Genomic DNA, 27,442 nt, shown 5'->3' on the forward strand with positions numbered 1-27,442 from the left:
ATAACGTAAGCTACCTCGAACTTAAACAATTAACTTTGTTCTGTGTATGTACTGGTAGCGTGCTGGTGCGACTAAATGTGCTGGTAGCGACTAAATGTTGCCTGAAAAAAACAGAGATCAAACAAGAACCGGAATGAGACGAAACAAGCATCAAGAAAACCAAACGGAATCAGAAGATGAGTTTGCATAAAGATTTATCAGATACTTCGACCAGGAATTTCACCGAGGACATAGCTATGATCTTTCTTTGCCATCCTTATGACATAACAACAAGAATTAGTGATGGTATTACTACGTGCATCTCATTATGATTTTCTTCATCCATTGTTCAGAAATTTACTATTTTTCAGAACTGTACTCAATTATTCCTTCCTATATTTGTCGTATCTACCTGTAATAAGTGGTATGTTTTATTCTACCTTATGATTTTGGTACTTTTTACTTGATTGTTCCTAGATTTCTGTGCCATGGATACTGGATGCCGAAGACACAGAAGAGAGACTTCATGTGTTGTGGACTGATTAACATGGTTGTGCTGCTTTTTTCCCTGTTCGCCAGTTCCTTGAATGCCAGTCCTAGAAATACCCCGTTTTCTCGAATAGTTTATTTCCTCGAAATGATGTTGACACTCATAATTGTCATAACTTTATACAATTCAAGACGGTATGCGCATCGATCATCTGATATGCACCTTTATTTATTTGTTTGGCGGTTCTTTCGAATTTCAACGACCCCGGAATTATTGGCAGTATGTGTTCAGTCGAAAATGGCCAATATCCAGCGTTGACAGACTCACACTCCAATCTCATTCGATGAGCTCTCCAGCGAGAGCGAACTGATAAGAGATCTTCAAAAATCTCACACTTGAGTTTTTCGTGCAAAATCCTTCAATCACGCCCGCCTAAAACTCGTAAAACCGAATGTTGTTGTTCACGTTAAAATATTACAACAATTCTTCCAGACTAATAAAAAATATTTGTTTTGTATGAAAAAACTGTGAATAAACATGACAATGAAACAAACAGATGAGTCAATCCATAATTGTTTAACTGCTGAGTTGCGTGATTGACAACTCACGCATGACAAATTTCAATCTTGAGGATTTGAGATTCTCGGAACCATTGTTGTTGGCAATTACGGTAGTCGATACGTTTTCGTTGACATTCAACATCCTTTGTTTTCAGCATTCAAAACACGAGCGATCAAAGGAACGTACGAAAGAAAAATGTCAATTGAATGCAGCTGACCATTATGGCGCCACCAGAAAACGGTGTGGTTTTGTTTATTTCTATCATTTATCGTAATAAGAGCAGCTTTCATTGAATGTGTACACGCAAACAAATTTTCTTGTATAATCTACCGAATCCATGGTAGAATTAAAAACTGCACCAACGATTTTCAAACGACTACAAAAATCTGTTAAGTTTACTATAATCTGGTGAAAATCACTGAGCAGTGCAGTAAATTTGACTATGTCCATAGTAGCATCCACTACAAAGCATTGTATTTCAATCCGTGACACCCACCGTACAACACAGTGTGGTCAAAAGTATGATGCTAAACTTCTCAAATCTAGAATGTTTCTAGTCATAAATACTACAACTCTGGTTAAATTGACAGAAGATGTAGTGATGTTGACTATGTTTTGGTAGAGTTAACAGATTAATGTAGTCTGTTGAAAATCGTTGGTGCAGTTCTCAATTCTACCATGGATTCAGTAGTTTCTACAATAAAATTCATTTCAGTGTATCGTAGTATACATAATAAGCAAGATAAAACTAATTGTTAATAATCGAACATTTTATAAATCTATGCAAAATTCATGATTTATGAAAATGTTATCGTGTCAGACGACATTCTTTCCACTGTTTTTTATGTTTCAAATGATTTCTAAACACTCATCCGCTACCATCATCTCTCACACACAGCACGAGTGGTAGAATGAAGTGGTTCTGTATGCGAGAGGTGATGTTAGCCGATGGGTGTAGAGAAATCATTTGACTGCTAACCATGGAAGCGAAATGAATTTCGCAGAAAAAAATGACGAATGTTTACAGCACTGCTCACAACAATTTTCTTTTGATTGCTCATCGTCCTTCCCAGTTCACCATCATACTGCTAAGGGGCCGTCCATAAATGACGCAGCATTTTTCACTGATTGTTTATATCCCCCTTCCCCCTCGTAGCATTTAGTCACAAATATAGATAAATCCCTCCCCACGTCACACATCGTCACAAATCCGTCAAGACCCCCCTCCCCCATAAAATGCTACGTCATTTATGGACGACCCCTAAAGACTATTCTCGCACATTTTAGAACTGCATCACTTTTCGGTGAAATGGGTCATTCAGGAAACTGGTATTCGGGGAAATGACATTCGAGTAAAAGTAACACAATCAATTAATGTAGTGTTTTATTCATTATCTGCAGGATATGAATATATTATTGTGCTACTTTTCCCCGAATGATCCGATTCCCCGAAAAGTGGTACAGTTTACGAAGCTGCAAGAAAAGACTTCAGTTGCAATATAGTGCACTAAAAAGAACGATAGATAACCAAAAGAAGAATTCTCGAGGACGGTAAAACTTGAAAAAAACTGTTAGTTAAACAAAAAAGGGTGCATACCAGATGACAGGTTTGTTCACTAGCTTGAAAAGAAAAAGGTACGATGATTACGAGTGCCAAAAACTTTCGCGTGAAATGGGCTATTGCGTTGCATTGCGGTGTGTAGTAATGGAGTATTTCATAGATTGCATACTGAAAATTGGCATGTTATTAACTTTACCACTCTTTTTCCAATTACTCATGAAAAACTATTTTTGATAAATAGCTGTTCAATTGGAAGGCAGAAACGAAAAGACAAGACAATTTCCATTTCCGGCCGCGCCCATCTTCTCCGTTACGAGAAATGGGAAGGATAATGATGATATGACATCTACTTAAAGAGAGGCCAGCCACTCTTTGACGCCCTCATAGATGTCAAGAAGTTGGATGATAGGGAACGGAATGGTCTACGATTCGCTATAAGCGAGTGATACGACCGGATTCAAATTGTTGGGAGTGATGTTCCTAAGAAATTTAATGTCACTCCATGCACATGTCGTCTAGGGATGGGGCACAGGTATTTCCACCTTGTGTCCTAGCAAAAGAGCTTTAGTTGCTCGCTTTCTAAAACGAGGAAACAAATTGACCCTACTCTTTGCAATACCTCTAGTTTCATTGATAATAAGTAAAGTTATTGAAACAAACTCACCAAATGCGATTTACGCAAATGACTCCGTTTGTCACGTGATTGGTTATCGTCAAAAGCAGTGCGCTGATGCTGTATATGACAGAAGATGTTTTCCAAGAGATTTTCCCACATGTGTTGTACGAACTACAACAGCGCGGCCATTGCAGTGTTTCCGTCGACGGTTTCCACAATCCATCACTCTGACGGGAAACTGGAAAAAGGAATTTTCGGTGAAATGGGCTATTCGGAAAAACGGGTATTTGAAAAACTGGCATTCGGGGAACTGGGGTTTGGGGAATTGACATTCGGGAAAAATCAGCATATCCAAAATGATATTATGAAGATTGCTTCAAGAGTTCATTGAGTAATTCTTTTAAAAATTTTCTAAGAAATTCCACCGAAAGTTTCTCTCAAGATACCTCTACGAAATTAATCTGAAATGTTTCAAAGGATATTCCCAGAAAGAGTCATCCAGTTAGTCCTAGAAGTCATGTTGAAAATTATCCATTGATTATTTCATGCATTTTTCAAAAAGAAATCCTAAAGTAGCCCTCGATGAAATTTCTTCTTGATGAACTGCTGCAAGGATTTCTGAAAGAAGTCCTGATCACTAAAGAAAGTTTTGGTGGATTTTCGTTATTATTTAACGAAATAATAAATCAATTTTCTTAATAATGTCCTGCAGGATTTGCAAAAGGAAATTCATAAAATAGGATTTAACCCAAAAGATATTTGGTAAATAATAGTCGACGGGATATATGTAAATAACTGGCGTTACACCATAAATGGGTGATATGCGGAAGAAACTTCTAAGGCGTTTCATGAAGATTTCGTGGTGGGGTTCTTCATAAATTTTCTGGAATATTCCATAAAGGAATTTGTGGATAACTTCTGGGAGAAGCTGGTCGGAGTGAAGTCAGACTGAACAAAGTGTTGTTCAATGATCCTTGTAATAGAAAAAACCAAATATGTACACTATTTGCAGATATATTGAAACTTATCTATTTGATGCAACATCTATAGAAAAATAACATAAGAAAGATTGAAATTGTCGGAGTCCTTTACCGGCCTTTACAAGGCCTCATAAGCATATTGTACGGTCTATCTGAACACCGATCCACTGTGGAAGAATTCTTGTAGGAATCGGTGTGAAAATGGCTGGAGGAATAACTGGAAAAATGGCGTAGCAACTTCTACAGAAATTTTTGGAGGGTTTCTTGGAGAAATCTCTAAACCAATTATTTCAAAAACTCTAGAGCAATCCTTTGTTGACTTGGGTAGGAGTTACTCTTCCTGTTTGAAATTTTGTAAGATCTTTCATCTTCTTTATTTTGAAATATCTGTAGAACAGTTAGTGGAAAACCTGTGATACTTTTCCTACTGCTCCTGTGCCTCGAGCACCCACGGATTTACATCACACAACTTCATCGGGGGAGCGCTGTGCTCATGCACTTCGTCAGTCTCAGCCTCTAGATGTTGTCTCTGCAACTACTCGTTTTGCCCAATTGGCGGTTGAAAATCTCGCCAGGGCGTTGCACAGCTTTCTGATCGACGACGCATTCTACTCATGGACTGGCCTCACGTCAGAGCCCTGTTGAACTTCTACTAAACGCTCATGTGCACTTCGCTACTCTACGATGACTCGTTCTCCGCTACTGCTTTGCGAGCTCTCCTGGTTGACCACTTGGATGCCGAGGTCGGTTCAGCGATTCCTGTTCGAGGATGGCTTTCGGTTCGCTGGCGCTCCGACGATTCAAGCCGATAATACATACGTTACGTTCTACTCAGAGTATTTCCCGGGGTTGGATATATTCTACTTGACGAAGATTTCCCCGGCGGCGGAAGATCTTCTAAATCGATGCTATCCGGGCAGATGCCGAGGTCGGTCCTGTGATTCCGGTGGAGGGAAACTATCGATTCACAGGCGCCTCAACTACAATTTGCCGGTGCTGTTTCGCGCATCATTCAGCTAGTCCCCGGCGATGGACTCAACCTACTTCGACTCGACGTTGGTCGGCAAAGTGCCAGGGTTGGTTCTGAGATTCCGTACTTCCAGTTTGCAGGCGCCCGACGACTTATTACCGATATTACGCTATGCCCGCTCTACTCGATCTGGTCCCCGACGGAGGATCTAGCCTACTCCAATCACGGCCCGGAGTTCTCTGGTCTTACGCCATCTTCTTTGCAGTAACGACATAATCGCCACTGGTCCCCTGTTCACCGCATTCCAAGTGCTTTCATGCTGGCATATGTTCTGCATGATGTTGACCAAATTTAGGATGCTTGCGGTTTCTGACATCATCTCGCTTCGTATATCCCTGAATCAATGGCAGTCGAAAGCTGGAAGATGTGGAGACTCTGCGCGTCCGAAACTGTGCAGATATTTCTTGAAGCATTCATGGCCTGATTAAAATTGGGTCAGGAAGAGGCTCTCAACGCTGCAGCCCAGGCCGGGACTCCGTATCTCAATATGGACGATGAAGACGCCTCGTGCGGTTTCTCGGTCCTCCAATATTGGGAATGACCCTTTCTACAGTGTTGGATGCTTTTGCTGCCTGTTCGCAGGCATAGTCTACGTGGCTGTTGAAGTTTAGCCTGTTGTCGTTTATTACTTCAAGGTGCTTTAGAGAGCGCTTTGATGAGTTTGCGTGTCCTCCGACGTTGATCTCGAACTGTTGAACCGCCTCACAGTTGCTCACTAGCACCACCTCCATTTTTATGATGTGCGAACTGCAGCTTGACTCCAGTCATCCACGATTCAATGATCTGCAAACCCGACGATCTCGACTGTATTCGGCAGTGTCAATGGTAGCACTCCATGGTACATAGTGTTGGACCAATTATGGATCTCTGTGCATCTCTCGCCGTTACTTTGGTTGACATCCGTCCCTGGCTTGTGTCGTGAACCAGTACCCGATTCTGAAAGTAGCTTTGCAGAACTATACACAGATGCTGTGGGACCCGCTTCCGTGTAGGGCTGCGATAGCCATCCAAATTTCACTGTTGAATACGTTCTAAACATCTATCCATACCACTGCGCAGTATCGATTGCCTCTCTTCTTCTGCTTGGGCGCTTTCTCCGCGCACGCGATGACCGTTCGAAAAGCATCCACCGTCGTAGCCTTGTAACGGAATCCGAACTGTCTTTCCGACAATCCGTTCTCGCCTTCCGTGTAGATCGTCAGCCTGCCGAGGATGACCTTCTTTAGAAGTTTACCAAGAGTATCCAGCAAGCATATTGGTGGGGCTACGATAGGGATACCATATGGACTGGGAGCTTTGTTCAGCTTCAATCCTTACGCAACCCTTATCAGCTCGGCGTTAGAAACTTGGATACTGGCATTTTCATCATCTACTTCAACGTACGGTGTGAACGGCCACGCGGTGGGAGCATGCGTAGCAAAGAGACCGTCCACTAACAACTTCAGTTTGTCAACGCTTCTGTCAGTTCTCCTGCGTCCATGTTTGGAGCGTCGCTAACTGCTAGGAGTGTTTCGATTTCAGCAAACTATACCCTTTCGCGTTGGTCAGTCTGCTACCCCACTTCACGGCCCAAGCATTGAAGTCTGCTAGGATGATTACCGATGTACGACCGATCAGCTTGTCGGTTAACACATCCAACATACGTTAATTTTGACGATCACGAAACCCTCATATGAGCGTTTGACTACTTCTTGGATGGAGGAGTCGGACAATTACATAGACTGCCGTCATCTCTGCTCTGTCTGCTACCCAATTGCCGTTACACGGTTCTGCAATGATAGTGCAGCCACCCATTGTATGGGCGTAACCATCCTCCGCTTTACACAGCATGCACCTGAGTCCTGCCAACGTGACCTTTCCTTTCCCTGCAGTGTTCGGACCTGTCCGGGCCTTTACAGGTTATTGCTCGGTGGTCGAAATCTATGCATTTGAAGCACCACTCCACCGAATTTGTCTCCCGAGGGATCGGTTTCAGCGGGCTGACCGACCATCTCACCTTAAGCTTACCAGTTTCGACGAGTTTTTTGGCTGCTGCGACTGGTAATCGGATCGTCCCTATTTGCACACCCTCTTACGCTCTCCTCAGCCGGATGGACTGCGGTGCTTCTTCCAGGTTGCATTGAGACAACAGTGCACCCCTCACGTGGTCTTCTGTTGTAATCTCGTCCAGTTCTCTACATTCGATCACTGTCACCAGGGATAAGGCTCTCACACTTGCCTCGTTGCCCAGTGAATTCGCAACGAGCTCCCAGTAGGCCGAACTCTTGATCGACGGATCATTCTTGAGCTCAAAGAGCATATCACCTTTCTGGGTGCGCCTTGTTCTCACCACGTTTTCACCCAGCTCCTTCAGCTCTGGATCATCCCGCACTTTGCAGAGAATCACCGCGTAGGTTGTCTTGTCACTTTCCTCAATGACAAGAGCATCGCCCTTGATCCTCTCACGAGGTGACCGTCGCTTTTATTTCTTCTTTGATTCCTTTCTCCCTGCCATTATTCTGCTCGCTGACGCGCTCATTGTCGCTTCGCTGCTATTTGGGATCTTCCTGTTCTCCTGGTGTATCCCTCGTTTGTTTTTCCGAGCGGGTGGTCTGATTGTTTCTAGGCGTCTCCTGTGAAAAGGCTGTTGCATTCACCGAAACCAATGCCTTTTCGGCTTTCTGTCCACTATCTGGGGCTGTAATGGCGGACTTTGTGACCAGCTGCTTGATCCTGAGGTGGACATTGTTTTTGGTTTTGACGAACTCATAGAGTTCGTTGACCTTACCCTTTACTTCCAACAACTCCGACTCCTCATGCTGCCAGTCGTCTTGAACGGTGCTACTCCCCGACTTTGTTGTGAACACTTGTCTCAGGTATCCTGTATCCTGCAGGTTTCTCGGTACTCACTCGGTGTGCTGCATCTGCTAGTGCTGGCTGTTACCGTCTGTGGTATCACTGACATTCTCTGCATCTTTCCGCTCCTTGCGAATACCATCGCGTCTTCGTTTCCTCCACTAGATGCTCCATCCAAATCGATGATTTGCTCCATTCGATTGGGTCCCCCCTTCGGGCCGCTATCTCTACTCGTTGTATATGGTCGCCTCTCGTGATCCCATAGTAGTCTATGCAAGCAGGGAGGCCATGCTAGGGTTGACACAACCCTTCATGGAGGTTGTGTCATCCTAATGAGCCGGTTGGCACTGAGGACTGAGGCACTTTGAAAGCGGTACCAGGTCGCATGTTCAGGGCTACTTGCAGATATGTGATGAACCCCCGCCACATCCTAGATAGACCATCCTTGAGCCCCTGGTCATATGGACCAGACGCGCGGCCACCTCCCGAAGGAAGTTGCTTGGAAAATGTAAGAATCCAAAGCTCCACCCTGGCATCCCCTCACTCTAGCTGATGTCAGAAGGACAACAGTGCCCAGGTTGCACTACCAGCTAAGTACGCAACCCTTATCTGGCGGTCTTTGTCAACGTTAGACCCGTGGAAGCGTGATGTAGGGGCTTTTGAGGACCTGAGCTATGTTGGACGCTCCTTCCTGGTTGTCGACTCACCATTTTGCAACCAAGAGTAATCCCTGTGCAAATTGATAGATGTACTAGGGTTCAAATACTTAAAAATCGCTTAAGGAATTTTTGGATGTATTACCGTGAGAATTGACGTTCTCCAAAGGATTTTGTATAGTGATCCCTGGAGGAGTTTTTCAATGTATTTAAGAAGAAACCACTGGAGAAATCATTCGAAAAATTCCGTAAGCCTATAAAACAGGATTCATTGTAAACAGAAAAAGAAACTTAAGTAGCTTTAGAGACCATTTTGGTTAAAAAAAAGAGACATTAGAGACCATCGATTGAAATTTGACAATTGTGATTTGAAACTAAAATTCTTAGTACGCAAATCAAGATTTTAGTTTCCAATGACAAAACTTAATACAACATATATAGACGGACGACAAAACAATTGGTATGTAACATATTCAGTGTAGTTTTTATAATGTGTCTTCCAAGAGCAAAAATCAACATACACTACCCGTCATAAATACGGACTCACTAAAAATAAGTATTGCAACACTCAGCTGAATAATGAATCACCCCCAAAAAGTTTAGCATCACCTCAAAACAGGTTAATTCACATTGCTATATCTCGAGATCCTTCTTCTTCTTCTTTCTGGCATTACGTCCCACTGGGACAGAGCCTGCTTCTCAGTGTTCTTATGAGCACTTCCACAGTTATTAACTGAGAGCTTACCGTGCCAATGACCATTTTTGCATTCGTATATCGTGTGGCAGGTACGAAGATACTCTATGCCCTGGGAAGTCGAGAAAATTTCCAACCCGAAAAGATCCTCGACCGGTAGGATTCGAACCCACGACCCTCAGCTTGGTCTTGCTGAATAGCGTTTACCGCTACGGCTATCTGGGCCCCAGATCCTTACGACTTGCAAAGAAGCGATCTTCAGCAAAGTTGTTCAGGGAATCAAGGACATCCGGAAAAAGAACAGTTTGGTTCGCGATTTTGCCGCTAGGTGGTGCTAGTGAGCATTTCAAACTAGTTCTAGCTTGTAATCCATAAGAGATAGAAAGTTCGAGTCTTCGGCAAAGTTGCTCATGGGTTCAAGGACATCCGTAAAGCGAACAGTTTAGTTCGCGATTTTGCCGCTAGGTGGCGCTAGTGAGTATGCAAAATTGAGCATTTCAAACTAGTTCTAGCTTGTGATCCATAAGAGATAGAAAGTTCGAGTCTTCGGCAAAGTTGTTCAGAAGGTCGAGGACATCCGGAAGACAGATAGTTTGGTTCGAGATTTTGCCGCTAGGTGGCGCTAGTGAGCATGTAAAACTGAGCATTTTGAACTAGTTCTAGCTTGTGATCCACAAGAGATAAAAAGTTCGAGTCTTCGGCAAAGTTGTTCAGAAGGTCAATGACATCCGGAAGACGAACTGTTTTTTAGTGAGCATGTAATATTGAGAATTTTAAAACAAGTTCTAGCTTGTGATTTACAATAAATAGAAAGTTCGAGTCTTCGGCAAGTAAAGAACAGAAATAAAGTAAAGGACATCCAAGTATAAATTTTTTTGGTTCCTAATTTTGCCAATAGGTTCCACTAGTACGCATATTTAATTAAATTTATGAAACAAATTCTATCTTTTGAGCCAGATGAGATAGAAAGTTTGAGTCTTCGGCAAAGTTGTTCGGAAAGTCAAAGGCATCCAGGAAACAGTTTACTCTGGAGGGATGACTGTACCTAAACATTATGAATTTGATAAGATAGAATTTCCAGAATGCTGTTCAGAAATCCTTTGGCATTTGGAAGTTGAAGTGATTAGGGAAGGAATCATATTAAATTAAAGTGATTCAGATCTGATCGAATGTATATTCAAGTGTACCATATCTGATTCATATTCTAGTGATTCTGGTATGACTTACTCCATGTGCGAGTGACTCAGTAGTCAGGACTCATATTCATCATATTCATATTATTTAAGTCAGAATCTCTTCTGGTATGACTTGATGTTCAAGCAGGTTAGGGCTGGTTCACTTAATTTTCAAGTGATTTATGCTTGAATCACTTTATGTACGTGTTTCAGGTTTGATTAGTTCAATATCCAAGTGATTGACTTTGATTTTTGAAGTAAATTTAAGGCATTCAGGTCTCATTCACTTTATATACAAGTGTTTAAGATTTGATTAACTCCATATCCAAGAGACTCATGTCCAATTCACTTCATATTCAAGTGTTTCAAGTGAGGAACATTTCATGTGATTCATGTTTGATTCACTTCAAAGTCAAGTGTTTAAGGTAATATTCACTTCATATACAAGTAATTCAGGACCGATTAACCTCTTGTTCAATTTATTCAGATATGATTCGCTTTATATCCAAATAATTCATGTCATGTGACACTTCATTTTTTAAGAATGCAGTATTGATTCATTTTATATTCAAATGATTCAGGTCCGAATCACTTTATTTTTTAAATGTTTCAGTTTTGATAAGCTCATATTCAAGTGATTCACATCTATCAGTTCATTCATATTCATCTGATATCAAAATTCATCTTCATATTCAAGTGAATCGTGTCTGAGTTACTTCATATTCAATTTATTCAGGTGGCATACACCCAGACTTCAATTATTCCGGTTTGTTTTGTCTTGTTATTCAATTATTATGGTTTATTTTAATTCACACATTCTCACTACTTCAGAGCTTATTTACTCATTTCAAAGTGGTTCATGTCTGATTCATTTCATATTCAAGTACTTCAGGTTTGGTTCACTTAATATTCAAGTGATTCAGGTCTGATTCATTAAGTGTTTGTCTAACTGTTTAAACCGGATGTCCTTGAACCCCTGAGAAACTTTGCCGAAGACCCGAACTTTCTATCTCTTATGAATCACAAACTAGAACTAGTTTGAAATGCTCAATTTTACATGCTCACTAGCGCAACCTAGCGGCAAAATCGCGAACCAAACTGTTCACTTTCCGGATGTCCTTCTTTGCTGAAGATCGCTTCTTTGCAAGTCGTAAGGATCTCGAGATATAGCAATGTGAAATTACCTGTTTTGAGGTGATGCTAAACTTTTCAGGGTGATTCAATATTCAGCTGAGTGTTGCAATACTTATTTCAGTGAGTCCGTATTTATGACGGGTAGTGTATAAATATCAGCCTGCGAAGCTCACAATCTGAATCCAGTATTTTTTGATTTTTTTGAATTCACTTCAGCCGAATTGCATTTTTGATATTCTTACAAATTACCACAGGTATGGTAAGTAGTTTGAATTCGCACTTTTTTTTATAATCAGAATATTATTTTAAAAAATGAAAGAATTTTACAAATGACTTTTAGCCAGTTAGATTTGAAAAAATCCCCTCAATGCGATGGTAGCACTTGGGAACCGTTTGTCACGGATTACGGATTGGTGGTTCCACCGTTCGCTTATCAGTTCCTAGTGCCAAACAAATAATTAAGGATTACGCCCTAATGGATAGTCGGTGCTACTACCGTACGGTTTACGACCGTCATACATATAATAATCAAAATCCAAATAACCGTCCGTCAACACTGGACACGCGAGACAATTCGGAATTGCCACCGATTATGCGTCACACATAATTCATAATCGTAAAAGTCGACCAGGCCCCTCCCGCAATATGGGCGAGGTTTGTTTGGTTTTTCTTTCACACATTGTGACCACTTTGTTGGCGGCGACTCCCGGAAAATTGCTTGGGATGACCGACCACTAGGGTGTCCCGGAAAAAAAACCATTGTTTTCAATCATCTGAATTGCCTTTGTAATACAATAAAACTACGTTAGCAGTTTTTGACAAAATGACATGATATTACTGAAGCTTAATATTTAGTGTACCAACACCTGCGTTTTGGTAGCACTTAAGACGGGCACAGCTCACTAGCATTTAATAACTTGCAAAAAAAAACTATCTGACAGAACCTCCAAAAGATTTTGAAGAACATTGATGTGTTCTACAAAACTGATATTAATAAATATATATTCTATTGTTTCCTTTTAAACATTATTTTTTCTTGGACACCCTAGCAATTATACTCAGGGATTTCATTTACAAATTGTCACGAACGACTTTGAAGGTTGTCACTTGCTTTTTCCGTCAGTGTTCGTAGAATTTTAGAAACAATATTGCGTGAAATCACCCATTTTCCACTCCGTTTTTATTCCCTTGTTGTTTCATATTGGATTCGAAGGAAAAACTATGCTCAGGATACATGCATTCCCCATTCCCCTGGACCCCGGATTAAAATAAGACATTATACAGCCGATGATGGGCGTAAAAGTCCGAAATTACTTTTCGAATCACGACATCGCGTGCGGCCGTAAAAATTCCAATCCGTACGGAGGAAAAATTCAATTTATTTGGGCGCTGAGTTCGGACCATGTGTGACATATGGACTTGAGTCCAATCCATCCCCGATTGTTCGGAAGGTGGCAAGGTAATAAACGCACTATAACACAATATCCTTCTGGCGTGCGTGATAATCACCGCGTCAACCGAACGACAGGCAGTCTACAAAGGCAACTGTAACGGTATCAAATGGCGAAGGATTCCTAGAGTTGCTTTTTTTACGATCCACGCACTTGCTGCACGTATTTGATTTGTGATGTGTGATACGGATGGAAAATTAAATGGGAATTCGGTTATTTCCTTGGAGTTATGGACATGTCAACAATGGGGTCCGGATGGTGATTACCGGTGATTAAATTTGCTTGGTTCACGTGTGTCCTATTTTCGGTTGGTAAAAATGAATGGTGATAAATTTTTTTTAGTTTACGCAAAAAAAATCATTGATCTTTCATATACGCCTGCCTCTAGCTGAAAAGAGGTTGTATAAACACACGCTCAAAAAAGCGTTCTGAAAAACGTGAACTGTCAAAAATACACCGTGAACTACCATGAATGTTCTCGTATACATGATCTAGATCACGGTGTATTTTTGCTTGTTGACGAGTTCACGCCTGCTGTTCACGGATACGAGAACGGATTTTTTTTCTGTGCAACATTTATGCTGATTAAGTTTTAAATCCTCCATATTTGTGAACCAGCTTGCAGGAGAATGATTGCCACTTAATTTTACAAGGACAGGAAAAATCATTAAAAGCCCATTATTCATAATTGCATACCTATATAGTATTCATGTAGGTGAAATGTCATATGCGTGATTGAAATTCTTATAGATGACAAATAACGTTTAATCGAACACTGATCTAACACGGTTATCCGACTGTATATCACCATGGCACAGGTAGGTTAAGAAGGCAGTTCAATAATGTTTTTTCAAAGAAAATCACATCACTATTGTTTTCAAACTCTTATAACAAGCTCGGTTGCAACTGGTTCCGCTCGACGCCGCACAAAAACAGCTTCGATGAAGCCACCGGCACACGTGTGACATCCTATCATCAACGTCGCAAACCTCGGAATCCAGCTCCGTCTAAGTGGATCATCGTCTGCTTCCATTCGGCGTCCGTCAATTTGTGAACATAACCTCAAACAAAGGACACGTGACCGCTTCCATGGCGCGTTCGGCCATCATCGTCTTTAGGCCGTACACTTCAATCGTTTGTCGTTTTCGATTCGCCCATCAAACAGCCAAACAATAGTCTCCCCGTCATTGTCCCAAAAGCCTTTTCATTAGCGTAAATTTACAAAATAAATACACTTACCTCGGCACGAATGGCAATGACGAAGAAGAAAAAATCCAATTGCAATCCCAGAAGTAGCGGTAAACACGTGTGTCAAAAATTAAATATCGATTGACGGCTGCCGCAGACCATTGTTTCGATCACGTTCAGGAGCAAAACGATGTCCTCAAAGCAAAGCTCTTCTGCTGTAATGGAGGCAACTTGTTTGTGTTCTTTGCCACTCTTGTCGGAGGTTTTTTTTTCCTTCGACAGCCGGTAATGACGTCCAATGCATGCCTAATAATGATGATGGGATTTTGATTTTTCGCTCGAAAACGCCCTCGATGATCAACGGGAGGAAAACAAAAGCGAAAGGGGTAAGACAGAAACTTAGCTAGGTGCGGTTCATTAGGGGTCGGCTTTGATTTAATTTTGATAAAACTCATAATTCAAAATCCCAAATACAAATTTGAAATTCAATATTCAAACAACTTCCAACTTTCAACTTCCAACTTTTAGCTTTCAACTTTCAACTTCTAGCTTCTAAATTCCAACTCGCAACTCGCAACTTCCTACTTACAGATTCCAACTCAAAAAATTCATTTTGTGGGCTTCGTAGCCGTGTGGTTAGTGTCACCGAGGCATTTAGCCACATCGTGCTCAGGAGTGTGGGTTCGATTTCCGCATCAGGTTGAAAAACTTGTCCAGAGAAATGTTTTCCGACTGTGCCACTGGGCGTTGCATGCTAGTCCGTTGTCTAGTGTGGTGCTTCCTTCAAAGGGCAAATAGCCCACTGGAAGCAATAACATGTAGTGTCTTTTTTAACTTTCAACTTCCAATCTTCAAATTCCAACCAACAACTTCTGACTTCACACTTCACTCTTCAAAATTACAACTAACTTCTGACTTCACACTTCACTCTTCAAAATTACAACTTACTTCTGACTTCCAACTTCCAACTTCCATCTTGTAACATTCAACTCTCAACATTCAACTTCCTACTATCCATGTCTGACTTCCAACTTCTAACTTAAAAATTCTAACTAACATCTTCTGACATCCAACTTCTAACTTCCAACTTTCAACTTTTAACTTTCAACTTCCAACTTTTAGCTTTCAACTTATAACTTCCAAATTCCAACCCTCAACTTGCAACTTCCAACTTACAGATTCCAACCAACAACTTCTGACTTCACACTTCACTCTTCAAAATTCCAACTAAATTCCAACTTCCAACTTTCAACTCTCAACATCATAATTTCAACTAATATCTTCTGACATCACACTTCTTACTTCACATTTCCAAATAACAACTTCTAAATTCCAACTTCCAGCTTCCAACTTCAACTTCCAACCTCCAACTTCAAACTTACAACTCTCAACTTCCAACTTCTAAAATCCAACATCCAACTTTTAGCTTTCAACTTGCAACTTTCAACTCTCAACTTCCAACTTTCAATTTAAAACTTCCAACATCCAACTTTCAACTCTAAACTTCTTACTTCTTACTCCCAACTTCCAACCTTCAACATCCAACATCCAACTTCCCAATTCTAACCAACAACTTCTGACATCACACTTCTAACTTCAAAATTCCAACTTTCTGACTTCCAACTTCTAACTTCCAAACTCCAACTAACATCTTCTGACTTCCAACGACTCAAGAATACGGCAAAATGAACCACCGCAAGAGCAATGAACTATGGCTTATATGGAAATTGATTGGATTAACAGCAGACCACTCTCCTACCTGCTCGGTGTGAGAGAAAAGAGTAAAAGAAGGTGTAAATATAGATTAGTTGAAAATAGATCTGTATCGGTAAAGAAGCTAAAGATGAACTATGATTCCGGCACAGTGGTGGCCACGAGCACAGAGTGCCTTTTAAATTTGAAAAAAAAAAACTTCCAACCTCCAACTTTCAATTTTCAAAACCAATTAAAATGACATAAAACCACTTAAAACGGCATAAAATAACTAATAACGGCGTTAAATGTCTTGAAACAGATAAAAACAGCTTAAAACGGCTTATGGCTTAAATTAAATTAAAATTCAAAATTTGGGAAACAAAATTCCAAATTATAAATCTTAAATTCCAAATTCCATGTGTCAAAATCCAAAATAAGATAATTTGGCTTAAGATAGATTTGAATAGCTTGCAATGACTGAGAATGACTTAAAACGGCTTAAATGGGCTTAAAATGGCATAAAACGGCTAAAAACGGTTTAAGACAGTTAAAAATAGCTTATAATGGTGTAAAATGGTTTGAAACGACTCAAAGCGGCTTTAAACGGCTAAAAAATCGGCTTAAAACGGATCAAAGTGTCTTTTAAGGGTATTAAAGCGGCATTATACGGCTTACAATGTCTAATAATACCTGAATATGGCTTTTAATTGCATTAAACTGCTTGAAACGGCTAAAAATGACTTCAAATGCCTTTAAACGGCTCAAAATACTTAAAATGGCTTACACACGGTGTGTTTTTGAAGCAACTTTATTACAAAAAAATAGGTATGTCTGAAATTTCATACTAAAATCAATTAGATTTTTCTCTTTCATTTGCGACCAAATTTAAAATAATCGGTCGGGGGGTCCAGAACATTTTTTAAAAATTTGTGTAAAGTGTTTATGGATATGTGTTGTTGTACCTACGCACATTGCGTGGAACGTATGGAGGTACGGGACAAACTGCAAGATCAAACCATTTGAATACCTTGGCATGGAAATTAAAGTTGTTCTTGGTCAAAAGAGCTGTAATAAGCATAAATGACATATGATATACGCATAATCGCAAAACTGTCTCAAGCATCATTTTAATCATTTTCCACGAAAACCCTTGAAAATCGTACCTAAATTGATCAAAATGATGTAAGAAGTAATTAGGAAATATTTCTCGCATAACTTATGATCTCGTCCTAGACTTGTGCTTTTGAAAATTCGAGGTTTGGCCTCTATGTATCTTCACCCTTAAAACCATTGGTAACTGAGTATGTAGCTCGTTGTTATTAAGCAGATAAACGGACCAAAATAAAAACTGTCACCGCTGGGAGACAGAGGAGGATCTCCTTTTCATCGTAGCATTGTGAAATAAAGTGTAAATCCATTCGTTTGCTCAGTAATAACAAGCAACACACTTAGTCACCTATGGCTTTTAGGACGAGATCATACATTATGCGAATTTTCTCTTTTTACTCGTTGATACAGAAGTAAAATACCGGAATCTTTTCAAATGTATTACAAACTTGCACATAAATTACAAATCTTGATAATTTATTTTTTTTTATTGGAAATAGTTGCTTTATTTGTTATTCTAATAGGTGAATACTTATAGATGGATAAGAGTTTTATAAAATGACCGGTCGCATTTGAAAAAAAGCGCTGAAATCTTTACTAATATCCATTTTCCAGTAATCCTAGTATACTTAAATATTTACTTACAGATATACATACTTACATTCATTTAAATATACATTAGGGCAATTCAAATTTGAAAACTGTTTGAAAATCCAATCTTCCATATGCTCCTTAGCATCGTTACCATAAAAATAGTGTTCTGTGAAATTTTCAGCTTTCTAGGTGGTGATTTAAAGGTGGCCCAAAGACAATGTATGTCTATATGGAAATTACTATGGAGAATTTTTGAGAAATGTTCCAAACACGCTATTACTGTAATGTAAGAAAAAACTTATCATTCCATATTGAAAACTCATTCTTCAAATCTTAATGAAGGATGTTGCTGAAGAAACAAATCCCTTTGAGCTAATTTTGTTTGGGATTTTTGTACATTTTTGCAGGGCTCTAATCCCATATTAAGCTAAATAATAGCTAACAAACTCATGAATATCTCTTCTGCTATCCGTTGGATTGAATTTCTCTCTTGAGCAAGTTTCTTTGTTATGGTAGAAGAATGAGTTTTTATAATGGGATAATAAGTTTGTACTTATATTACTACAAGCGTGTTTGGAACATATCTCAAAATTTCTTCATAGTAATTTCCATATAAACCTACATTGTCTTTGGGCCACCTTTAAATCACCACCTAGAAAGCTGAAAATTTCACAGAACACTATTTATATAGTAAGGATGACAAGGAACATGTGGAAGATTGGATACTCAAACATTTTTAAATTTTGAACCACCCCAATGTACATAAACACACGGATACGCAAATACAAACATATGTGCAAGTCTCTTGAAATCAAACAAAAAAAAATTTACTCTAGGCCCCCCGACCGATTATTTTGGTTTTTGCAGCAAATGAACGCGAGAGACCTAAATTTTATTGTGGCGAAGTTCCAGACTTACCAATTTTTTTGTAATAAAGTTGTTCTACGAAACACACCGTGTACAACTTCTTAAGAGAGCTATAACGGCCCAAAACGGCTTTTAAGGGGCTCAAAAAACGATTTAATACAACTTATGATAACTTGATATGCATGGATTAAAACGGTTTGAAACGGCACAAGATAGATTTTATCGGCAAATGATGGTTTGAAAACGGTTTGAATTGGCTTCAATTGTCTTCAAATAATTACAATGCCTAAATATGGCATTAAACTGCTTGAAACGGCTCGAAACGGCTTATAATGGCTTCAAATAGCTTAAAACGGCTCATAACAACTTGAATTGGCTTTGAATGATTCAAAATGGCTCAAAACGGCTCAAGACACTTTTAAACGGCTCAAAATGCTTAAAAATGGCCTACAACTTCTTAAAATAGCTAAAATGGTCCAAAACTGCTTATAATGGTTTAATGTTCAACGCTCCGTCATCGTAATCATCGTCATCATCAACTGCTTCAAAAGCAGTTTTTCTGTTCAAATCTGAAAATTAGTCGATGAAAATGAGTTCACTGTGTTTCGGTTTGAGAATAGAGTACAGTTAAATAATTTTCCTGAAAACTTGAACGAAAAAACTGCTTTTGAAAATTCCGAAATTAATGACGGATCCTGTCCCCTTAAAACGGATCAAAAAAGATTTTATCGGCAAATGATGGTTTGAAAACGTCTCAAAATAACTTAAAAGGCTTTGAGCCGTTTAAACTGCTCAAAATGGCATTATATGGCTTTAAAAGGCTAAGAATGGTTTGAAATGGTTTTAAATGACTCGAAATGATTGTTACAGGCTGAAAATGGCTTAAAACGCCTTCAAACGGCCTAAAACAGCTTAAAACGGCTTGAAACGGCTTGAATCGGCTCAAAATGGTTACAAATGGCTAAATGCTTCTTAGAATGGCTAAACGGCTTTAATGGAGCTTAAAAATGGCTTAATACGGCCCACAATAGCTTAAAATGCCTAAATATAGCTTAAAAGGGCTCAAAATTAAATTATTTGTTACGAATGCTATGCAAGTAAACTTTTTAACTTTAAAATTATAGAAAGAGACTAGGGATTTGTAAATGACGGGGTTGGGGGTCTAATGGCTACCAAACGGCCTAAACAGCTTAAAACGGCTCTACCCCATTTGGCATAATGCCATTTGGCATAATGCCGTTTGGCATAACGCCATTTGGCATAATGGCCAATCGGCATAATGGCCATTTGGCATAACGGTCATTTGGCATAATTTGTAAAATATGTTTCCACAAAACAATCTCAAAATTGGACTCGATAACTCCAATGTGTCATCTTCGACTCTAGACAATAGAATTGAATTACTTCCGAGTTCCGACCGGCACCTTCCAAATCACACTTGTAGATTTGAGTACTTATTCGTATCGCTTCATGAAGGAGTAATATGAGGAGTATAAAATTTGCCACCATAGAGTGATCTCGCTTTAATCAATAGTATTATGCTCTCTGAACGTCTGTCTTCTTTTATTTGTGATAACTTTGTAGTTCGATGTTTGACCGTAGCTTGGATGTCACAATTTTGTCGCTGCTGAAAAAGCAGTTATTAGAAACCATTCAGCTAAGCCTCTAAAAATATTGTTTTTTTTTTTTTGCTTCTGAGGGCGTAGAAACCAAATATAAAGAACTACCAATGTTCTAAAGAAGGACAATCTCAAGAGAGAGGCTTTGCCTTAATTGCTACAAAAATCAGTTGATACTGGTTAATAATTCGGTAGGGCAGTTAACATCTCGTTGAATGGCTGAAAATCTCGCCCATTTTTGACAGTATATGTATTCCCAATGACGTGTTCTACCTTTAGGCATTCAACAATTGGCGAATTACTCTATTAGAAATTATACCTTCTTTCAAACATAAACTGTTCTTTTTAGTTTGCAGCGTAACGAATCATAGGCAAGCCAAGATTGAAGTTTACTACATGAGATTGTGTTGATTCGAATTGCCCGTACGCTTCGAATTTTGGACACTGGCCTTAATTCACACAAAAATCTTTTTTTTGGCAATTTTTATGCATGGATAATATATAAGGAGCTGCAATTATGGAGTTTAGGCGAAAAAACACTTCTTCTTATTTCTCTGGGCCAGTTGTTTGTTTAATAAGACTGTTTTGGCTGGGTCATGAATCGAAACCTTAAAATTCCGATGCGCTGGTACGCTACATATTGAACACATCAGCAAATGGACTGGGACCAAGGACTTTTCTTCCCTTCCGAAAGAAGACGCGACCAACGGCGTCGATGAGAATTGATACCCAACCGACTGGAGTGAGTAGCAATCACGCTTACCACTACACCATCGACACCGCTACGAGAAAGTCGGAATAAGGTTCAAAAACACCGAGAAACATGCCACTGCCCAGCTTTCGAAGCGTCTAGCAATACGAAGCAGCACGGTATAAAAGTTAAGATAAGCTAAAATTCAAACTCAAAAGAACAGCTCATGTTTGGAAGAAGGTGAAATTCACTAATCTATATTAATTGCTCTGTACCAACGCGTAATTTTTATTTCTGTAAAATTGGAACAATTGGCTGCACTATTATTTCATTTGATCAAATTGTCACCATTATTTCATTTGATCAAATTGTACACAATTTCGGTTCGGTGTTTGTATTTCAACATACTCAAACTTGAAACCTTTCTAATGATGCTGTATTGAAATCAATTATCCCATATGCTTGGATCTCCATCTCCACGATATGCTCAATCGCAAATGTGACTTTACATTGCTGATGTTTTTGTCATCAGCCTCAAATGCACACTTTGTGACAACGAGTATTTCTTAATGTGTTTCATTGTACTTCACATTATTTATTCAAAGTTAAAATCATGGTCAATATTTTCCCTTTCTTCCAATAAACTTAACTTGTCTTAGACATAAATTTCAAGCATCTAAATGAACGTTTTTAAATGAGAGAGAAAAATTATAATACGTTCAATTATGCCAAATGGCCATTATGCCGAATGGCTATTATGCCAAATGGCCATTATGCCAAATGGCATTATGCCAAACGGCATTATGCCAAATGGCTTTATGCCAAATGGGGTAGAGCCGCTTAAAACGGCTTGAAACGGCTTGAATCGGCTCAAAATGGTTACAAATGGCTTAACGCTTCTAAGAATGGCTTAAACGGTTCAAAAAGGCTTTAATAGAGCTAAAAAACGACTCAATACGGCTTACAATAGCTTAAAATGCCTAAATATAGCTTAAAAAGGCTCAAACGGTTTATCAACGGCTAAAGCGTCTAAAAGCTAAGAGCGTCTCAAAATAACTTAGAACGGCTCAAAACGGCTTGAAACGGCTTAAAACGTCATTAAAATGTTTTCAATAATGGCTTAAAATGGCTTAAAATAGCTTAGAATGGCTAAATGGCTAAAACGGCTTAAAATTGCTTGAAATGGTTTGAAATGGCTAAGAACGGCTTGAGATGCCTTGAAATGAGTCGAAATGGTTCTAAATAGAGATGGGCAAAATGATCAAATTTGGAGAGCGAATCGTAGGCGACTCACTCATAAAAGTGAATCGACTCTTCTGATCGATTCGATGACTCATTTTATAAAACCAAAAATGAATTAGGTATGTATTTTACACAAGAAACAAAAATATCAATTTTTGAATGATATTTTTTTTCCGTACAGCAACTTTAACTATTGATACATATCCGAATTGTTTGACTATGATAATTCCAACTCGAAAATATGATTCCTAATACATTTTTAAGCCCTCTTCTAAAATACTCAGTGCGAATGAATCATGACTCTTTTGAAAAGAACCGTGATTCGTTCACTCATTATCGAGAGTCGACTCTTTTGAATGATTCGTGAGTGAGTCGCCCATCTCTAGTTCTAAATGGCTGAAAATGACTTGAAACAGCTTCAAACGACTTAACGACTTAAAATGATTGAAAATTACTTATAACTTCTTAAAATGGCTTAAATAGTTTAAAACGGCTAAAAAAGGCTTTTAGGGGCTTTAAAAATGGCTTAATACGGCTTACAATCACAGAAAAAAATATTTGAACTTCTATGTAGTGTAAACTGAAGTCTATTAAAATATATGTCAAATTCGTGTGTATGCATCATGTAAACTTAAATCAATATACATTCAATTTTCAACTAAAAGTGCTTAAATATTACAGGATCGTGTAAATGTAAAGTGAATTCGATTGAAAAGAATGGATTGATCGTTGAATTTTAGGTTTATTCTGAAGTCCCAAATATGTACATGAAAATAAACATAAATTTACAACATTTTTTTTAGCTGTGTAGCAGTGTTGTGAAAAACTCAATTTCTCATAACTCACGCTTGAGATTTTTCATGCGTGAGTTGTCAATCACGCAACTCAGCAGTCAAAAAATCATGGATGAGTTGGCTCACCTTTTTGACTCACTGTCTCGTATTTCCACAGTTTACTCAGACACGGCAATAATTTCTTGTTAGTCTGGTAAAATTGAAGTATTTCTTTCTAACGTAGTTTTTGACGTGGTTTTCCTGGGTTCGTTTTTGACGGGATTTGCGACTGAATCATTTTTTACGGTTTGGTTTGATTGAGTGATTTCGCGTCAAAACCTCAAGCGTGAGATTTGCGAAGCAGATCTGTAATGAGTTTGCTCTCATGGGAGAGCGTATTGCTTGAGATTTAAATGTGAGTCTATCAACACTGCTGTGTAGTTTTAAAGCCAAAATATGAATTATAAACGGATTCAAACGTCTCAGAACGGATTTTACGGCTAAACCGGTTTTAAACGGCAAATGATGGTTTACAATGGCTATAAACGTCTCAAAACAACTTAAAACAGCTCAAAACGGCTTAAAACGTCGAATGGGTAACTAAAAGGTGAAGGTCAGGATAATTTGCATTACCACAAGAAATATCCGCTGTGAAATATAACTAGAAAGAACAGCCTTTGATTAAAAGGAGGAAAAAACACCATTCGCCATAGCCATTCGAAATAGTAGTAAGTGATCACATATAGTTTCGGTCTAACGATCCTTATTACCTAATGGCATTCGGCCTAATGGCCTTCGGCCCAACGGCATTGGGCCTAACGACCTGCACCCGTTTCGAACGGCGCAAAGAGGATTTTAAGGGCTCAAAACGGTTTTAAAAGGTATATGAACGTTTAAAATTGCTAAAAATGGTTTAAAACGGCCTTAAACCCCATTTAACATTTACTCATATAACAAACACCATTATGGCAATTTTATTCAGCATCATGTTTAAAAACATTTTAATAAATTTCAAGCCCAACCTTTGTTCAGGCGTTATTCACACAGATTTGGAGAAACTTTAAAGCATGTTGTTGAATACCAACTTTATTTTCAGCCTTAGAAACGTCTTACTAGCATTTAGTTCAGCTTTTAAATAGCAGGTCCAAAAATAATTACAAACATATAAAAACAAAAATTTATTTTTCTAGGCACTTTAAATGTAATGTACACAATTATCATCATCAATCAATTCTATCAAAGAAATTTTCACTTTTCTTGTACAGAACAGAAGAAGCTTAGCAATAACAAGTTATAATATTAATAGCAAAAAGTGATATTAACTTGGATATATGATATAAAAGATCTTGAAATGACATCTAAAATAAACTACTGGAACAAAATTGGCATGTCATTTTTAGATTCTGTAAGATTTGACCAATAGCTGCGAGCTATTCATTAGATCTGCAAACATCAATTTTTGTACAGGTTTAGAAATTCCAGGAACAAAATTTTGATATTGTCTTCAGATATTTTAACTCTTATGTCAATGAAGTCAATATCACGCTTTGTTTGTCATTACTTCGCTCCTACTCGGAATACTTAGCTTAAATGTTTATTTTTGTGTTTCAAAAGAATCCTACATTTTCGGAGGCTGACCATGTTTATTTTCTGAACAGCTATTTAAAAAGTTTTGAGAAAGCATAAGTTATGAGCTTTGATATGCATTCGAAACTCGAATATTTGTCCATTTTCTGAAATTTAGCTAAAGTGTGATTTTTTTTCAAAGACTTATTTATTGCTGAACAATGTGTTTGTAAATCGTTATTTTGGCCCCTTTTGAATCAACTGTTCTTATAATATACTGAAGCTGAGTAAGGATTCTGTAAGATACTTATTCCGCTCTTAATCATTTCTATGTTAAACATGTGGAAATAGCTGAAGTGCGAAGCAAGTTAAAGGTTAGTTCGTCTTCTGAATATCCCTTTATACATATACATTTGTTTGGTGGAATAATTACTTTATAATGGAGGGAAACATGTCTTGTTCAGCTCATTAGTAAAACAATATTGATTAGTCGAATGAGAATCTTTGGAAACGTTTAATAAGTGGCGATTCAACTTTTGTTCATTCTAATGCATAACGTTGGACATTGACCTAAGTTTGTGTTAAAAAAGCACCTGCTCAGCTCTTTATAGCGCAAAATTTTTATTCAGCTGTCATTACCATTATTGAACAATCATTAAACATGCATGCTTATTTGTGGCTCTGAATTGTTAGTTGAGACGTCTCAAGAAAAATTCAAATGGCTCAACACGATTTTTAAAGGATTAAAACGACTTAAAACGGCTAAAATAATTTAGAGTGACTTTAAATGGCCTAAAGCGACTTAATTCAACTATAAACAACTGAAACCGACTTAAAGAGACCTAAAACAACATGAAACGTCTCAAAACGGTTCAAAATGGTCTGAAAAAACGGCTTGAAACAGTTTAATTCGGTTAAACGGCCTGAAACTGTTTAAAATGGCTTAAATGGCTGGAAACGGCTTAAAATAGTTCAAAATAACTTCAAATTGTTGTAAATTACTGGCAATGGCTTAAGATGGCCTTAAATAGCTTATAATAAGGTCCGTCCCACTCGGGCTCAGATTGGGTACCACTTCTAGTACTGCATTTGGTCCCTCGGTAGTGCAAAAGGTACCCAAGTTTGACAAATCGCAGTACACTTTTCACGGCATTCTAGATTACCTTATGAGCCATAAAATTTTGGGCAACTGCAAGGGACATGGGGGTCTTTAATTTGTCTTTGTTACAATGGCTTCAAACGGCTGATAGGAAACTTTATGTTACCTAAAATTAGTTTAAAATGGCTTAAAATAGCCTAAAATGGCTACTTGACACGACTTTAAATGGCATTAATGATTCAATACGACTTATCTATCATTCGAATTTTCGCCCTTCCTGATTACGTCCTTTATTTTCGCGAGCCAGAAAGCCTTCCGTCAATTTTTAATTACGAAACGAGGAAATTGTCCCGAGAGTGGAATTCCCAAACGGCGAAGCTGCAGAGCATCAGTGCACCGAGTTCAAAGCTTGCGACTTCCGCGTGAGCTCATTTCCTGCCTTCTTGCCTTCGTCGCGAGTGATCCTTTGATCCTTTTGCTGTCTCTTCCCGCGTCTCCCCTTGTAAAACTGTGAGATCTTTGAGCTTCCGTTGTTGCTATTTCGCAACCTACAATGTAACGAACCGCTTTTCCGATGTTTAACTCCGGTGGGATTTTTCTCCGGGTTGAAAAACAAAATCCGCTTTGGAATATGATGAAATGCGCCAAACAAAGATCACAGAGAGAATGCGAATGCGAAGAAGCAACAGAGAAAAAAAAATCAGCGGATAAATTCACAGAGAGTTATTAATTTACTCCTTGCTGCAGCAATTTGAAATTGCCCGCGGCTGCTTTTCGGTTACAATGTGTGGATGACGGATGGATCTTTGCAGTCGCTAATAGAGGAGTGTGAATGAGAATCCTCCCAAGAGACAGTGGGTGGTGGCAATGATGAGGACTATGATGATGACGACGGAAGTTGGCACGATGGTTTTGCTTTGATCTTGTTAAGAAAGGTGCATTCGAATGGAATGAAACGACAACGGTGATGGATTTGTTGAGTCTGTTTTTGTTTGCTTTGTTTTTTTTTTATGTTTATATGATGCCAGTGAACTGGAAGTTTTGATCAACCCATTTTTGATTTAAGATTTCAAGCTCAATTTAAATCAAATGTTACGAATGCTATGCAAGTAGGATACTTTAGCTTTAAAAATTATAGAGTAACCTGGGATTTGGAAATGACGGGGTGAGGGTCCGCTTCTGCTTCGTAAGCAGAAGGTCATAGGTTCAATCCCACGCCCGTCCCTTTCCTCGTACTTTGTAGTTATATCTTTCACTTGCTTCTATCTACTACTTTTGAACAATCGCACTTAAAGTAGCAAGAACTAGAACCAGAGACTTGTCCAGAAACCGTTTCCCTACGCTTCCATTCTTCCATAATTATAGCACGCCTTTCCTACAGACGTCAGGAAAGGCGTGCTATAATGATGGAAGCGTAGGCAGTCTGCTGACCGAAATCAAGCTTATCTGCCATATAATAACCTTACCTCTAAGATCTGGCGAAAATGCAGGGGTATATCCGGTTTATTGTGGGCCAGTTTCAAATGCAACACCAATTCCTGCCCCTTCTCTTCATTGGTCTGCCTGGCATGACAGGCGCCATTGTTGCCTAAAAATGGAAGATTACACTGAGGGTGTCTGTTAGTCTCAAGCAGACATTTGGTTTATTACTTATGTAAGTGCAGCTGATCTTGCTACAGTCGAGTAGCAACCACGGGACCAAGCTCAAGCTCAAGCTCAAAGTAGTATCTATTATATCCTGAAATTTATCCGAGAATTTGTCTAGAAAATTGATGATTTATGAATTCTGCGCCACGGTAATCCTTTGCCATGATATTGCTTTCAAACCTAAGACATTAC

General features: G+C 38.8%; 1 long non-coding RNA gene across 2 annotated transcripts; it reads right to left on the bottom strand.

Annotated features, from left to right (window-relative positions):
• Positions 1–27,442, bottom strand: LOC110674720. 2 transcript variants are annotated; one of them, XR_002499255.1, is made up of 3 exons: positions 27,254–27,442; positions 27,070–27,191; positions 1–101 (listed from the first exon to the last, which is right to left on the bottom strand). It is a non-coding gene; the product is annotated as an uncharacterized LOC110674720 (long non-coding RNA). The 2 variants fall into 2 exon arrangements; XR_002499193.1 differs by lacking the exon at positions 1–101 and adding an exon at positions 25,791–26,225.

The sequence above is a fragment of the Aedes aegypti genome, chromosome 1 (assembly GCF_002204515.2).
Source record: "Aedes aegypti strain LVP_AGWG chromosome 1, AaegL5.0 Primary Assembly, whole genome shotgun sequence".
NCBI lineage: Eukaryota > Metazoa > Arthropoda > Insecta > Diptera > Culicidae > Aedes > Aedes aegypti.